Genomic DNA, 15,040 nt, shown 5'->3' with positions numbered 1-15,040 from the left:
TGATGTCAGGGTCTTGGGATCAAAGTCCTGAGTGGGACTCCCTGCTCAGTGGGGGGTCTGCTTTTCCCTCTTCTTTTGCCCTCCGCCCTTGTCTGTGTTCTGTCTCTCAAGCTCTCTCCAACAAATAAATAAATTCTTCAAAAAAAAAAAAAAAAAGAAACTTTGTTCACATATAACTTCTGGCAAGAGAGGATGACTGTCAGGTCACTGCCTGGCCCTTGTCTGAGTGGACCCTTTGGATGGGACTATTGATGAACCAGGGCTTTGTAGGCAGCTAGCCCTAGAGATCTTCCTCAGCAACCTGCAAATGAAACTAATGTTATGAAAGATTTCTCCAAAGACAGACATTTTAAATTAGCCAAATTACTCTAACAGGGCATATCTCAGGAAGATTTAAGGCAGAGCTGGTAGCTGTGCCAGCCAAGAGGCCTGCTCTGCCAGTCGAAAGGCAAGCACATCCTTCCCTGCCAACTTGCAATGAGATGGTTCCTGCAGTGACAGCAGATCTACCATGCATGTTTGATTTAAGGCCCTCTATTACCATACCTTTGTAATTATCACCAGATGGTGATGAGTCCTGGGAAAAGTGTAAGTCTTAAGTGTGGAGATCCAGGAGCCTAATCAAAATGCAGTCCATAGAATATATCTTTCTTCTTGATGTTTCACCTTTTTTCAAACAATTGTTATTGGTTTGAGAAAAATTGTAGCACAACTCTTTGCCAATAATTGTGATTCATTTTCACTTTGCTTATCAAAATGTGTTTCATAAGGTTTTGATGGTGTTCAAGACATCTTACAGGAGGTATGGCTTTTCTCTAAGTTGGCTGGCATAGATTTCATATTTTATATGCAGTTGTGGGAAAGATTTGTAAAGCCTCCTCTGGCTTATAAATTCTCTTATTCTGGGCTAGCATTCTCATAGATTTTTATCAGGATTCTACAAGGCAGACGTTATATTGCTGATATTTTCTAGTTTGTTGTTATTTTGAGTCAGAGATATTTAGACTAATCATTCTACTTTTTTCCTAGTTAGGGATAATATGTTATTGTAGATTTTAGATTTTAGATACTGCAGATTTTAGAGGATTTGTATGTGTGAGAGAAGTTGCTTTTTCTTGATAAGACATAATTTCAGTCAGCAATATTATATTAAATATTCAACTTTGCCCAGTGCCCTGTGTTCCATCCATGGTGAAGCCATGTGGTATGAAGGAAAGAGACCTGGGCTTAATTCCTGATGATCTCATTGAAAATATGAACTCTTCTTATTTGTGTATAAGTGTGACCATGGATATATCTCTATTCCTCTAGGCGTCAGTCAGATCTCTTCTACAATATGGCGGCCTTGGAACAGACTGTCTCCCGGGCCTCCATGTCTGACATCTATGATTCCATCAAGACAAGGATCCCTCTTCTTAAGGAATTAACCATTAGTATCCATGTATATATTTAGTGTATAATTTCTTAACAAATTATTCATGACACTCGTGACTGATATATCCTTTCTCCTTTGATGTCACCCCACCTGTCTTGTATTATTGCAGATAATGGAAATTTGGGGACTTTGAAATAAAAGAAGGCTATAACAGCATCATTCCTACATTCATGGATTCAGGGTTAGAATGAGAATAGCTTCTTTTGGTTTGGGGAATGTTATGACCACTGAGACACCTATGTAAAATAGACATATATATATATATATATATAAATCTTGACTTCCCAGCCAAATGATAAGTCCCTGAAGATCTGGGAGTTCTAAATGTCAGTTCTAAATATCCCTAGCACCTGTCATTTAACATTTAGTCCCATAACTAATCACTTAATATGTTATATAACATGATTTTTTTGTATATATATATAAAATGCTTATGGAAAAACTATGTGGGCTAAAGATTTCCTTTTAATCACTGAAATGTGAATGATTTTCTACAGAAATCAATGAAAAAGGAACGTAGAAATGAATAATTTGATCTATTTTGGGAAACTGAAATTCACTGTGGAGTGATTAGTGGTTATTTGGTTTTTAATTGACAATAGCACTCATAAGACATACTATCATATTGTATACAAATAAATAGTTGCTACTTCCAAAATAGCTTACCTAGTATATAGTTATATACTAGGTATCTGTCTGGTTCCACACCCCCCCCAACGAAACCTCCCCCCCACTATAAATTGAGGACCAGAATTTTTCAGTTTGAAGACAAATATCTCAATCTCACAACATTTAGGGATGTCTTTCCTCTTTGAACTCTATAGGTTTGGAACTATGAAGTATCTTTTCTTACAGTAACATGCTGTTACCATAGAGTAGTGTTTGATACTTGGCCTGCCTCCTCAGCTAGATTGTAAACTTGTTGAGAGAAAATACCATGTATCTCATGAATCCTGTATTCCAAGTGTCTAACAGAGTTTCCTTATCTAAAAAAATGTTCAATTAATATTTTCTGGAATCTTATAAGTAGGGCAAGATGCCATTGCAAGCTCACCATAAAATCAACAAACATTAGTCTACTTATTGAACTTCCTAATTCATGAAACAACCTTAATACAGAAATAGTTATTTTTCTATTATAGAATTTAACTACTCAGATTTTTGTTATTCTGTTTTTCTAATGTCAGAAGATATATTTAGATCTTTTGGTTACTGCCATAGAGTTTAGCCTGGGATCTTTTGTAGGTATTGGGTATTTCAAAATTTAAAATACCTTTAATTCAACTAAAATAACAATTTATTGGATAACTGAGTTTTCCCCCCTTTACCAACATGTAGCACACATTAAAATCTGAAAGAAGATAGTAAATATTTGTTAATAGAAATTTATGTGCTGTCTGATACCTATCTCAGAAATGCACTGTAAAGAGTCCTTAAATTTACATATTTTGCCTAGATTTTGAAGAATTTGGGGGTTTTGTTTAGAAGAAAACTGTGCTAGACCTCTTAAAACACAGTAAATAAAACATTTATAAAGGCAGTATAAAAGGAACACTCTAGGAAAATCTATATTAATCAGAGTCCCTAGAGTCCTTTTTAAGATTCAGGATAAGAAAGTAATTTCCCTCATTAAACTCCCTTGGTGTGAATATGATAGTTCAATATTTCATAAATATTTAATGAATTATTATTTCCTACAATCTACGAGTGTTTGGGCAATTGAAAGAATTGTTTGAAATATGAGTATATGTCTGGCTGTGTGGGGAAATGTGTGATTATAAATGCTTGACATTGTATGTCTTAAAAAAAATTGGGGAAAAATAGTTTCTAAGTTTTAGAGAGGGCAGGAAGGATGTTTGGTAAGATTCTTTATAGTATAAATTTGAAAATGCCTGTGAGTGCTTCTTTGTCCTTAATTCTTAAAGTAGTATTATTATTAAAGCTTTATTTATTTAGAGAGAAAGAGAGCACCAGGGCATGTGACGGGGGTGGGGGGGCAGCACAGAGGGAGATGGGGAGAGAGAATCTCAAGCAAATCTCCTACTGAGTGTGGAGATGGACCCCAGTTTGATCAAGAGTCAGAAGCTTAACCAACAGAGACACCCAGGTGCTCCTTAAAATATTATTATTATTATTTTTTAATTTTTTTAAATTTATTTATTTATCAGAGAGAGAGAGCGAGCACAGGCAGACAGAATGGCAGGCAGAGGCAGAGGGAGAAGCAGGCTCCCTGCGGAGCAAGGAGCCCGATGTGGGACTCGATCCCAAGACGCCGGGATCATGACCTGAGCCGAAGGCAGCTGCTTAACCAACTGAGCCACCCAGGCGTCCCTTAAAATATTATTATTAAAAATAATATCACTAATACAAAAAATGGACCCGACAGAGGCAAAATATTGCAGAAATCATGCTACGTGCCTTACTTGTTTAAGCCACAATGTAGGCGTCTCTTACTTGTTTAAGTTTGTTTAAGCCACAATGTAGGCAACTCTGCAATGTAGGCATTAACATTTCTTTTACACTGAAATAAACTAGAGCTTAAATGCTTAAGAACTTGAAGGAAATAAGTGCTGAAACTAAGTCTGATTCCCATTCCAAAAATTCCTGCTCTTAAATCGCATCATGTTGATTTCCTGTGTTGAGGAAAAGTTATTTTTCCTTTTACTCTCTAAAATATAGGTAGTTCTTTGCATAATGTTTCTGGCACTGTCTCTCATAGGAGCTTCCAATAACTGCCAGTCACATGGTGACAATTATGCTTGATTAAGCAGATCCAGTAAGTACTTGATCGACTTTTTCCCATAAATGCTGACATTCTGCAGCCAAAGGGAAAAGAACACTTGCCATTATTCTAAGCACTCTGGCCATCTCCCCTTGTCCCTCCCAGCAACACCAAGCTAAGTTTCCTAAGAACAGTGTTCCCAGATGCTTACTTAGACTCAGCCCAGATTCCAGGGTTCCTATCAAATGCTTTCTTGGGTAATCTGAATTTCTGAGGTCTGTAAGCCCTATAAGCTGACGGGGTACTATTTGTGAGATTTGAGACAATGTTTGGCAAAGTGTCATTGTTGCTATTCGTTATTCTATCCCTGATGATTCACTCCTATAGATTTTGAATTCTTTACAATGGAATCCTCTAAAAATACATAGGAAAAAGTGCTTTGAAAATTATAAATTAAAAAAAAAAAAGAAAATTATAGGTTCGTGTTATTAGGACAATGTGAACAACTCCATGAGAGAACACCGTAGCTATTGACTAGTACATTGATTTATAGTCTGCAGAAAAGATGACTTCAGTCACGATTCTCAAAAGGAATATCAGAAATGCTCAATGAGTTAGCTACTGCTCTGGGTCTATGCTCACTGCTTCAGACTATCTTTCTACCAAACATAGAGTATTAGGGTAATATAAGCACCTTAAGACAATAAAGTTTAATTCTGTGTGGCACTCATTTGGTCAAGCAGCATTCCTGAATGGCTCTCCTCCACAAATGACTCAGGGATTCAGGCTTTTCCTATCGTGGGCTCCATAGTTCAGTGTCTATTGTTTCCAACCCTTTAGATAAAGGGCTGGGTAAGCACAGGGCAGAGTAAGGAAAACCTAGTGAGGTGAGAACATGAGCCTCAAAGGAGATTTTTGGCTAGACCTGGTCACATAGACACAACCGAACGCAGGAGGGCTGATAACATACCCAGGTGGCTAATAGACACAGTTCAGTGAACACAGCATTTTTTTCTGCTTCATCATTCATGTTAAGTCTATATAAAGCACAGAAAAGCAAAATCAAGTAAGCATGAAAAATTTTGATCATAATAGAATTTTAATGGGTGCCCAACAATGCCTTTAGAATTAATACAGCCCTGTGCAAAGAATATATGATCATAATGTGACTTTTAGGCAGGGTATTTTCATTTTCATAATCTGTAGAATGGTGCTTGGGACAACCCAAATGGGGACAATTGATAAAGGATACATGAAACCAGGGCCTGTTTTAGGGACATACAGCCTGTCTTGTTGCACAGGGCTCTGCTCGCACCAAGGCTCCATATTTGTGTTAATTCTCTGCTATTGCTGTCTTAAGAGACCTAATAACTTTGAACGTGGGGCTCTGCATTTCATTTTGCACTGGGCCATTATTCTAAGCTCTCTGGACATCCCCCATTATGTAGCTTGTCCTACCTGAAACTCATGCCTTATCAGAGACCAACGCTGGGCTCAATGATAAAATGAAGAGCCAGTCTTCAAAATAAAGTTAATGCCAATGAACTTTTTAAAGAAGACAAGTTTGTGTGTGTGTGTGTGTGTGTGCGCGCGCACGTGTGCGCATGGGTGTGTGCGTATGAATATACGTCCATGCAGGAATGTATTTTTTTCAGGAAAGAGTTCATTGGGAGCAATTGTGTTTTAATTGATATTCATCAAGCATCATCCGTTGCTTATTGTTAGCTACTCATGTGAAGAGTTGGTTGATGTCTGTAGCATAAACATTTGTTTCAGATAAATGGGCGTTTCACTTGGATAAGTTTTAATTAAGCAACCTTTATTGTATAAGTAGTCATTTTTGAAACCAGAAGAAAGCTACTGTAATTTGCTAATTCTGCTCTCCAGAATCTGAAGATGTTGAATCTTGGCTACTATAACCTTGAGTACAATTTTGGCTATAAATGTCCCAAATAAGGAATAAACTTTTCCAATGTATTGTTTGATTTTTTTTTTCCTCTCTTGCAAATACCCAGACACAACTGACCTCTTCTCCAACTCATAGAATTATCTGGTTCTGAGAAAGACAATTATCATACAATTTCTCTGATATGAGGAATTTGAGAGGCAGGGCGGGGAGTCATGGGGGGTAGGGAGGGAAAAAATAAAATAAGATGGGTTAGGGAGGGAGACCAACCGTAAGAGACTCTTAGTCTTCCAAAACAAACTGAGGGTTGCTGGGGGGAAGGGAGGGTAGAGAGAGGGTGGTGGGATTATGGACATTGGGGAAGGTATGTGCTATGGTGAGTGCTGTGAAGTGTATAAACCTGATGATTCACACACCTGTACCCCTGGGGCAAATAATACATTAAATATTAACAAAGAAAGAAAGAAAGAGAGAAAGAAAGAAAGAAAGAAAGAAAGAAAGAAAGAAAGAAAGGGAAATAAAGATGTGACTGAAAAAGGGGGAAAAAAAGAATCATCTGGTTCTAAAATGAATGATTTATTTTTAAATCTTGCTTCCATATCACTTGCTTAGGTAACTACTTTAGCTTTTCACACTTCATAAGAATTTATTTATTTACACATTTGCCAAAGGAGCACACTGAACTCCCAGCTTCTTGAGAATAGGTGCTATGGCTGTTCATCTTGCTATTTCCAGAGCCTAGTATAGTTTTCAGGTGCCTAGAACTTGTTCAATAAATATTTGATGAAGGAATAAATAAGTCATGGTAAAAAAAAAAGTCATTTTTCTTTCAGCAAAACATATTTCCAAGTCTCAAAGGAAGCTTCTATTCTTAGTAAGGCCAAAATCAGGGTGTTTTTGCTTTAATGGAATGTTTTAGGGGAGCATGGGTGGCTCAGTGGGTTCAGCCTCTGACTTTGGCCCAGGTCATGATCTCAGGGTCCTGGGATCGAGCCCTGCGTTGGGCTCTCTGTTCAGCGGGGAGTCTGCTTTCCTCTCTCTCTCTGCCTACTTGTGATCTCTTTGTCTCTGTCAAGTAAATAAATAAAGTCTAAAAAAAAAAAAAAAGAATGTTTTAAATTTGTATTATCTTTTAGCCCATAATAGCTACGTTCTAGGAGGGGATGGAAAAAAGTGTACTCTTAGTAAATGAAATTTTGAAACATCTGAAGGATAAAAATAGTATGTATTTGACTTTCATATTTATAAATTCATTATTTTGTTGAAAGAACCTTTTTTCCTGTTTAAAAAAACTGAGTTGCTTGAATATATTCTCATAACACACGTATAAGTGAAGAACAATATACATAGGTTTCAACAGATATATATGTCAATATTCTTTTGCATTAAACTGGTTGTTAATAATATAAATTTTTCTCATGGTCTGCTATAAGGACCATGAGTAGGGGTCACTAACCTTTTGTTTAAGGCTGGGATTGTTTAACTTACTGTATGAGTTTTCTGTGGCTGCCATAACAAATTATCACAAACTTGGGATGCCTGGTTGGTTCAGTCATTAAGCTTTTGCCTTTGACTCAGGTCATGATCCTAGGGTCATGGGGTAGAGCCTCCCACATCCAGCTCCCTGCTCAGGGGTTGGGGGGTGGGGGGGGAAGAATGCTTCTTCCTCTTCCACTCCCCCTGCTTGTGTTCCCTCTCTTGCTGTGTCTCTGTCTGTCAAATAAATAAATAAAGACTTCAAAAAAAAGTGATCACAAACTGGATGGCTTCAAACAATAGAATTTTATTTTCTCCTTATTCTGGAAGTCAGAGTTCAGAATCAGTTATCACTGGACCAAAATTCCGATATGTCTGCTGGGCCACACATGTAGAGTCTGTAGAAGAGGATCCATTCCTTCCTTCTTGCAGTTTCTGAAAGCTGTCCGCATTCCTCGGTTTATGGCCCCATCAGTTGAATCGTCAAAGACAGCACCTTCAGTCTTCTTTGCTCTGTCTTCATACTGCCTTCTCTTCATTGTGAAAGAAATCTCTTTCTCTCTTTTATAAGGACACCTGTAATTATATTTAGGGCCCACCAAGATAATTCAGGAGAATCTCCCTGTCTCAATATCCCACGTTTAATCACATCTGCAAAGACCCTTTTCCCAAATAAGGTAACACTTAAGAGGTTCTGTTAGACTAGGATCTTCTGTCCTTTGCAGAGGTGGGGGGGCAATTATTCAGCCTACTGCATTTTTGTGCTGCCCATTTTTATGTTACTAAGTAGTGGCATTCTAGATGATATATAATAGTGTATTTCTCTCTACGCTCACTGACGCAGGAATGAGGTACCCTATAATTAGTGAGTGCTGGAGAAACTATAATGTAAATAATGCTATAAGGGAAATGCTGCCTAAAGAAGCAGGCTTTGGCAAGTAGGGCTCAGAGAGGGAGCTCATAACTTCATGATAATACTTCACATAAATTAAAGTAATGTTAATTGTCTCTCCCAAAGCAAGGCCATTAAGCAGTTTATTGCTCCTACCTTAAAGATTTATTTTGGTATTTTTTGTGGTCCTACCTTTTCAATGGTATTTCACTTTTTACCCAGTGGGGAGATGAACACCTCCGTGAGAGTCCTTCCTGGCATATTTCATCTGTAAGGATAACAAGAGGAAGACATAAATGACTAAAGAGGTTCTGATGAGCTCTGCAGCAATCAAAAAACAAAAGGCTCCAGAAAGAGATCAGTTGGTGGAGCTTCATTCTGAAAGCCAGTTCCTAACAGGTGGAAAGAGCCAAGTGTATCTATATTCCCTGGTTATGAACCACTAAACTGCCAGTGACCTTGTCACTGCACAGGGAAGAATTTTCTGTTTCATTTTTTCCACTGTGTTGAGGTAAGGTATTTGAACCGTGAAAGAAGATGTTTCATTTCTTTGATACATTTTTATTCATCTCCTACTATGTACCAGCTATTAGGTATAAAACCCTGGCTAATACAATTGCTTTCTTTGTCCCTCTGTCATTGGGTTTCCGTGTAATTTTCAAGATTCTCCAAACTTTGCAAAGTCCCCTGCCTGGTCATTTACAACTGATCCAAGGTCAAAAAAGGATAGCTTAGTTGGAAAGGGAAAGAAAAAAAAAGAGAGAGAGAGAGAGGGAAAAAAAAAACACCAAGAACACTAAGAAGTTACATAAATGTCCTCTAGCACATTCCCTGTTCTGAGGGCTAATGTACTGTAGCAATTCATCAGTCATTCTAATAGTCTTTTAACTTCTGTCAGAAAGCCTACTAAATGCTAACATCTTAAATGTTTAATATTCTAAAACATATTTTCATTAATCATGCAAATTATCTGGGCATCCATATTTTACAATAACCTCTTTTGAGATCAAGAAGCCCAAGGCTTTGTGTCTGAGAGACCCATGTTAGTGAGTGATACAGTAGGTGAAATATAACTTAGAATTAAGAATTTCAGCAACAAAAATTTGCTAGTAAAATTCCAGTATCTATGTGCCATCACATTCACAAAAAAACCCAAAATGTTATTAATGTCAAGTTTTTCTGATTAGGTAGCAAGCAGCTAAAAGCAGCAAAGTTCATTCTGTTTTATTACATAGTTGATGGATGGATATTAATGTTGGTAGATGGTATATTGTCCCAATGGAAATGACCCCATGTTTCATAGCAAAATACTGTGAGCTTGGTTACTAGTAAAAGATAGAACATGTGTTCCATGCAGTTAGATGGCTCAGTTGCACCACGAAAACCTCCATTTATGTGCTGTCATTCATCCCTATTCCAGGGATTCTTAGCTGTGTAGAAAAAAGAAGTATGTGTGTGGACTCATGAGACAGGTGGATGAGGAATTGAAAGGGGGAAAAGGGCATGAGTTTCGCTAGTGTTAGTGGAAATGCTTTACCCTGAAGCTTTGGTCAGGAAGGATGGAGGCTAATAGCGAGACAGATAGTCATGTCCTGAGACCATGTAAATAAAGTTATGCTGGAGTCACAGAGCAGTGCTCATTTGACTCAAGAACATGATCTAAGTAACTTAAAATCATGAACGGTGGGGGATCAGGGCACTAGTCTGGCTACCAACAGGAAGTTGATGGCATGACCAAATTAGGATAATTCAAGGCCGGCTTAGTTGCAAAGATATGGGCAGGGTGGAGGGTAAGGGAACCATTCAAGTCTGTACAGAGAGTGAGCTAGCAAGCCACAGAGCTGTTGTTAAATCTAAGCTTTTGGAGATGAGAGAAAGGAGCAGTTAGCAAAATCTGAAGGTCAGAGAGTCAGATACAGAATGACAATTTTGGGTGACTAGTGACCTTTGACTGAGACAGGTAACACAAGGTGATGTCATGGAGCAAATAAAGACACTGACCTTATTCCTCTCTCCCCACAGTCTCCTTCCCCCCAACCCCCCAGGTCTCCTAATGGGGCTTCCCACTCATTGTTCCCAACAGGAACCTGAGGGCACAGATCAAGGATACAGTAGTCCATAGCGGAGCCTCTCTCAATGAACACCAGCGCTTCACATATGGAGAGGGGCTCTGGAAGAAGACATACATGGTCAGAAACCTCTAATTTTGGTCTAAATACCACTTCTTTGGTTACAAGACCAAAACTCGTAGCCACACTTTGAATGATTTTCTTGCGTCTCTTTGTTGTTTCACTCCGTTCCTAAATTTTCTTTCATGGTTGCTTTCCTTCACGATATCTCGTACTGCCGTTTTCATTAACAAAATTTCTAGTATGAACCACCTTACCCTCTGAGGACTCAGATATTTAAAATACATATATGTATAGTTAATGATATCCAGACAGTTCATTGTTCTCTCTATACAGCTTTTTCTAGTATAACAGTGCGAATTTTAATGTCTGTAGTTTGTGTTACTAAAGGGACAGTGAAGTCTTTGCTTTTTTCATGGTTTACCATTTTAATCATATTTCCTCTAGTAAAATATTCTAACCATTATTTCCTGAACCATGAGTTCTAAGGTGCAGTAAAAAACAAAACAAAACAAAACAAAAAATCTTAAGGAAAATGCTCTATGGAAGGGCAGGTTTTTTTTTTTCCCCCAGAGCATTTTCAATGATTGTTGCAGGAATGAATGAGCAAAGGCTTCAAGAATGAAATAGTTGCAGAAAACCCACTTACTTTTGTACATAAGTCCATGCCGCAGCCCTCCGGGTACAAGTACTTATGTATCTCCTTTTGTTGAGTTCTCTATTTTTTTTTATGAATATGCATATTGGGGAAAAAACTTCCATCTGCTCTCTTTTAGCTGATTATATCACATTTTGGAGCTGCGCATCATTACGGAGCTTCAGAGAAAGACGATCATTTACATTACATATGGATATAAAGTAGAGGAGGAGTTGATGAATTGCAAACAAGTATAATTTATATGGACAAAGTGTGCCAGAAGAGCTTTTCACCCCATTTTACTCTGCAAATGGAATGATTCCTGCCCATTCACTTGGCGTGGCGCCCAAAAAGTCCGAGAGGAAAACGATCCCGTTCGCCTTCTGCACCAGGATTCCACTCCGGCTCTCTGAGGGAACAGTGCCCTGCATTTCAGGCCCACCTGGGATCCCAGGAGGTCTAAGGAGATCTCCGAACACCCTAATGCCATTTTAAAGATTTTTCCATCATGGCTTCTTAATTTATAATAGACATCACGCAGATGCACTAATACTCAGACTGTTGGTGATTCAAATGTGAGAAGTTTGCATGATGAAGAAAGAAAGGGAGAGTGATGAAAAGCTTGTATTTTCCTCTGCACTGTGATTTTCCCACAGCAGATCATTTGCCTAAGTGCCATTAACTTTGTAAATATGTAAAAATCTGCATTTAGGGTGTCCTTCTAAGGGCTTCTGTGTGGGCTACAGCACAATGAGCTGCAACTCCATATTATAAAAACCAGGGAGGCCCAAGGTGCAGTATTAAGAGTAATAACCCCACATCTTTCATTGATTTAATTTTATTCATGAATATAAGCAGTTACTTATATACTCAAATCGTTTGGTCTTTAAAAATGATTATTCCTGGGGTGCCTGGGTGGCTCAGTAGTTTAAAGACTCTGCCTTTGGCTCAGTCTTTGATCTCAGGGTCCTGGGATCAAGTCCCGCATCAGGGTCTCTGCTTGGCAGGGAGCCTGCTTCCCCCTCTTTCTCTGCCTGCCTCTCTGCCTACTTGTGATCTCTGTCTGTCAAATAAATAAATAAAATCTTTTAAAAAATGATTATTCCTATTATGTGCCAAGTGTGAGGAATCAAAGCTAAACGCAACATGGCCTCTTTCTAATCTATCAGAACCTGACAAAGAAATATTCTGTCATAACAAAATGGTCATTATCTGTGAGGTTCTGTTAAATCCGCAGATTCTCACTGCTGTGGCACAACATGGTTGTCCTAGCCCTCAGACAATCAGTGTCTGAAGAATTTCAAATAACTACAAGCCCAGGCCTGTATTATGGTAACATGTGCACTGCTTTCATTTTGTGTTCAGATATCAGTTTTTATTCACGTAACATGCACTGTGCCGAATGTTTTGTGTACATTATCTCATTTAACCAGCACAGAAATATGAAATGTTAGTATCGTATTTCATAGAGGATAAGAAAACCCAAAAAACCTAAGCTCAGAGGCTAAGTGACTTACACAAAGTCACACAGTGCTCAAACCAGGACCTCTAGGTCAACATTGGATGTGATCAGATGAATTCAATGGTAGGACAGGGGGTAGCCTAAAGTAAGGGTTCCTTTGATCTTATTTCGGTAACCAGGAAACCTGGTCATATTTAGAAACTGCTGTTCTTTTACCTATATTTAGTTCCTATTCATTTTTCTCTCAACCTTTACATAATTCTAGCATGACATGCTGTGTGTCCTGATTAGTCGAACGGTTTTCTTTGTTGGTGTGGAGGGGATGGAAGTGTGTGCGTGTGTGGTGTGACAGAGTATCTACAATTTCTTCATACTATTTTTCTCAGAACTTAGGTTTGTAACGGAAGTTTCTCAACATGAAATGTCATCATGTCATCAATTTGGCCTCACTCAGGAAGTTGCAAGGCGCTTGACTAACCTCAGTGAATTAGATGTTGTCTAAAACCTGACAATCTTGAGCTATCATTTTAGAAGTTTTAAGAGTTATTTTAGTAACTATCTTGGAAGTTTAATTGATAAAAAAGAAAAGCTTCTGATAACAAATTTCAGAGTGAAAGTATATTGGTACTTGTATCGGCAATAGAATCGAGGGGGTAGAATTGAAAAGAGTTCATTTTTGTTCTTAACAAAAAAAGTATTATGGAGATTTTATCTGTTTATCTGGATTAAAATTTCTCTAACTAGGCATACTTTCACCATACACTTGAATTTGTAAACATAAGATGTTCTTGGGATCAGAGCAATCACGTCATCCCAGAACAGTTTTTACAATCTTTCTGTACCGAGAGACAGCTTATTCCAGTGACAGGCTATGGCAAGATTCTCGTGCAGATTCTATGATCCAGAGGCCTTCATTGGCATAGTCTTGGGCAGCATATGCATTCCATGTCTCAGAATTGTTGTGTGAATAAAGAAATGACTGAGGCCAGGACTCTCACCACATTGCAACCTGGAAACACAAAGCCATCTGGGAACCATGAAAATGTCACATTCTAACCACCTTCCCATCCACTCTTGAAAGGCTAAGACTCCTGTCTGTCTCCTAGTCGAAGGCAGCCAAAAGTCTAAGACTTTCAACTACCTTACAACCTTGGCTAAACTACGTCTAGCCTTTTTACTTCTCTGTATCCAGCTTGCACGGTCGAGAGAAAAACCCAAGGAAAGCGAGCCGCAGGGATCCAACAGGTAAAATCGAGAGCCTCAGGACTCCTTGAGTCTGAGACATGCTTTTGCTACAGGTGTCCTTTTCACATTGTGCTATGTGATGGGGCCGTCCTTCTGGTAACTTGAACCTCATGGTGTTTCCACTCCTCCCTCCTTCTCTCTTTGTAGGAATCCAGTCTCTCTTCCTCAGCCTCCTCAAGGACTTTGCAGCACTTCTGCTCAAAAGCATTTCCCTAAATCCTCGAACTGGGTACCAGATCTTTATTCTGAAGGAAAAGAAGTTGCGGCTGGGTAAGCTTCACCAGCGATTTCTGCCATTTTACAATCAAACAGTTCCTTACATGCTTCCTAACCTACAAATTTCTTGCTGTCCTCATAAAGAAGCTGTACTCTCTGGAATTCCCTGAGGCAGCAGGTTGATTAAAGTTTAAAAATTATGGTCAGAGGCTGTGCTGTGTCCAAGGAGATCCTAGAATAATCTATTTAGAGTTGTAGCCATAGTCAGGAGCAGGACCATGATGGAGGCAGCATGTTGGAAATTTGAAATTAAAACACTATTTCCTTCTGTGGAGGGGGAAGAATAGGAGTAGGCATGTGATTTACTCCAGACCTGAGCACTGCATATGGGAGTAAATCTCATGGATCTGGAAAAATATACTAGAAATTAACAGTGTAATAATGTCTCCCAGCATTTAAAATAACACTTTGTGTTTCCTGATTCTTCCTAAGGTATTGTGTTTTATTTATTAGAGAAATGTTTAGATCACTTTGGAATGATATATAGTATCACTATATATCACTATATCACTACAGTATTTACCTATAGACTAAGTACATTGATTTAGATGTAAATACAGAATAGGTTATATGGGAAAAATTATTATATTCGTTGCCCTCCAGCAAATGCTTCCTAAATGCCCACTCTGTACAGATCTAGTACCAGGCATCAGAGATTACAAAGCTAAACAAAGTAGCCTCTGTCACAAGGAGATCGTGGTCTTGTGGAAAGATAAGTGCCTCTGAAATAGATAAAGTTTAATAAAATGCTATAAACAGAAATACAAGTTGCTAAGGAAACCCAGAGGAAATCATGGAAGGCTTCACAGAGTAAGTGACTTTTGTGAAATCTTAAAACAGAAAACAAAGGGAAACTCTTG

At 38.4% G+C, this 15,040-nt stretch overlaps 1 long non-coding RNA gene across 4 annotated transcripts in view; it reads left to right on the top strand.

Annotated features, from left to right (window-relative positions):
• The window catches only part of LOC309843716, a 212,125-nt gene that overhangs the window by 82,610 nt on the left and 114,475 nt on the right, over positions 1-15,040 (top strand). For all 4 annotated transcript variants that reach the window (XR_014300305.1, XR_014300306.1, XR_014300307.1 and 1 more), the window contains exon 2: positions 14,052-14,174. This is a non-coding gene — a long non-coding RNA (uncharacterized lncRNA). The remainder of the gene's footprint in view (positions 1-14,051; positions 14,175-15,040) is intronic.

The sequence above is a fragment of the Mustela nivalis genome, assembly GCF_964662115.1.
Source record: "Mustela nivalis genome assembly, chromosome: 1".
Lineage (NCBI taxonomy): Eukaryota > Metazoa > Chordata > Mammalia > Carnivora > Mustelidae > Mustela > Mustela nivalis.
Note: the sequence above shows the minus strand (reverse complement) of the source record. Positions and strands in the feature narration are given on the sequence as shown.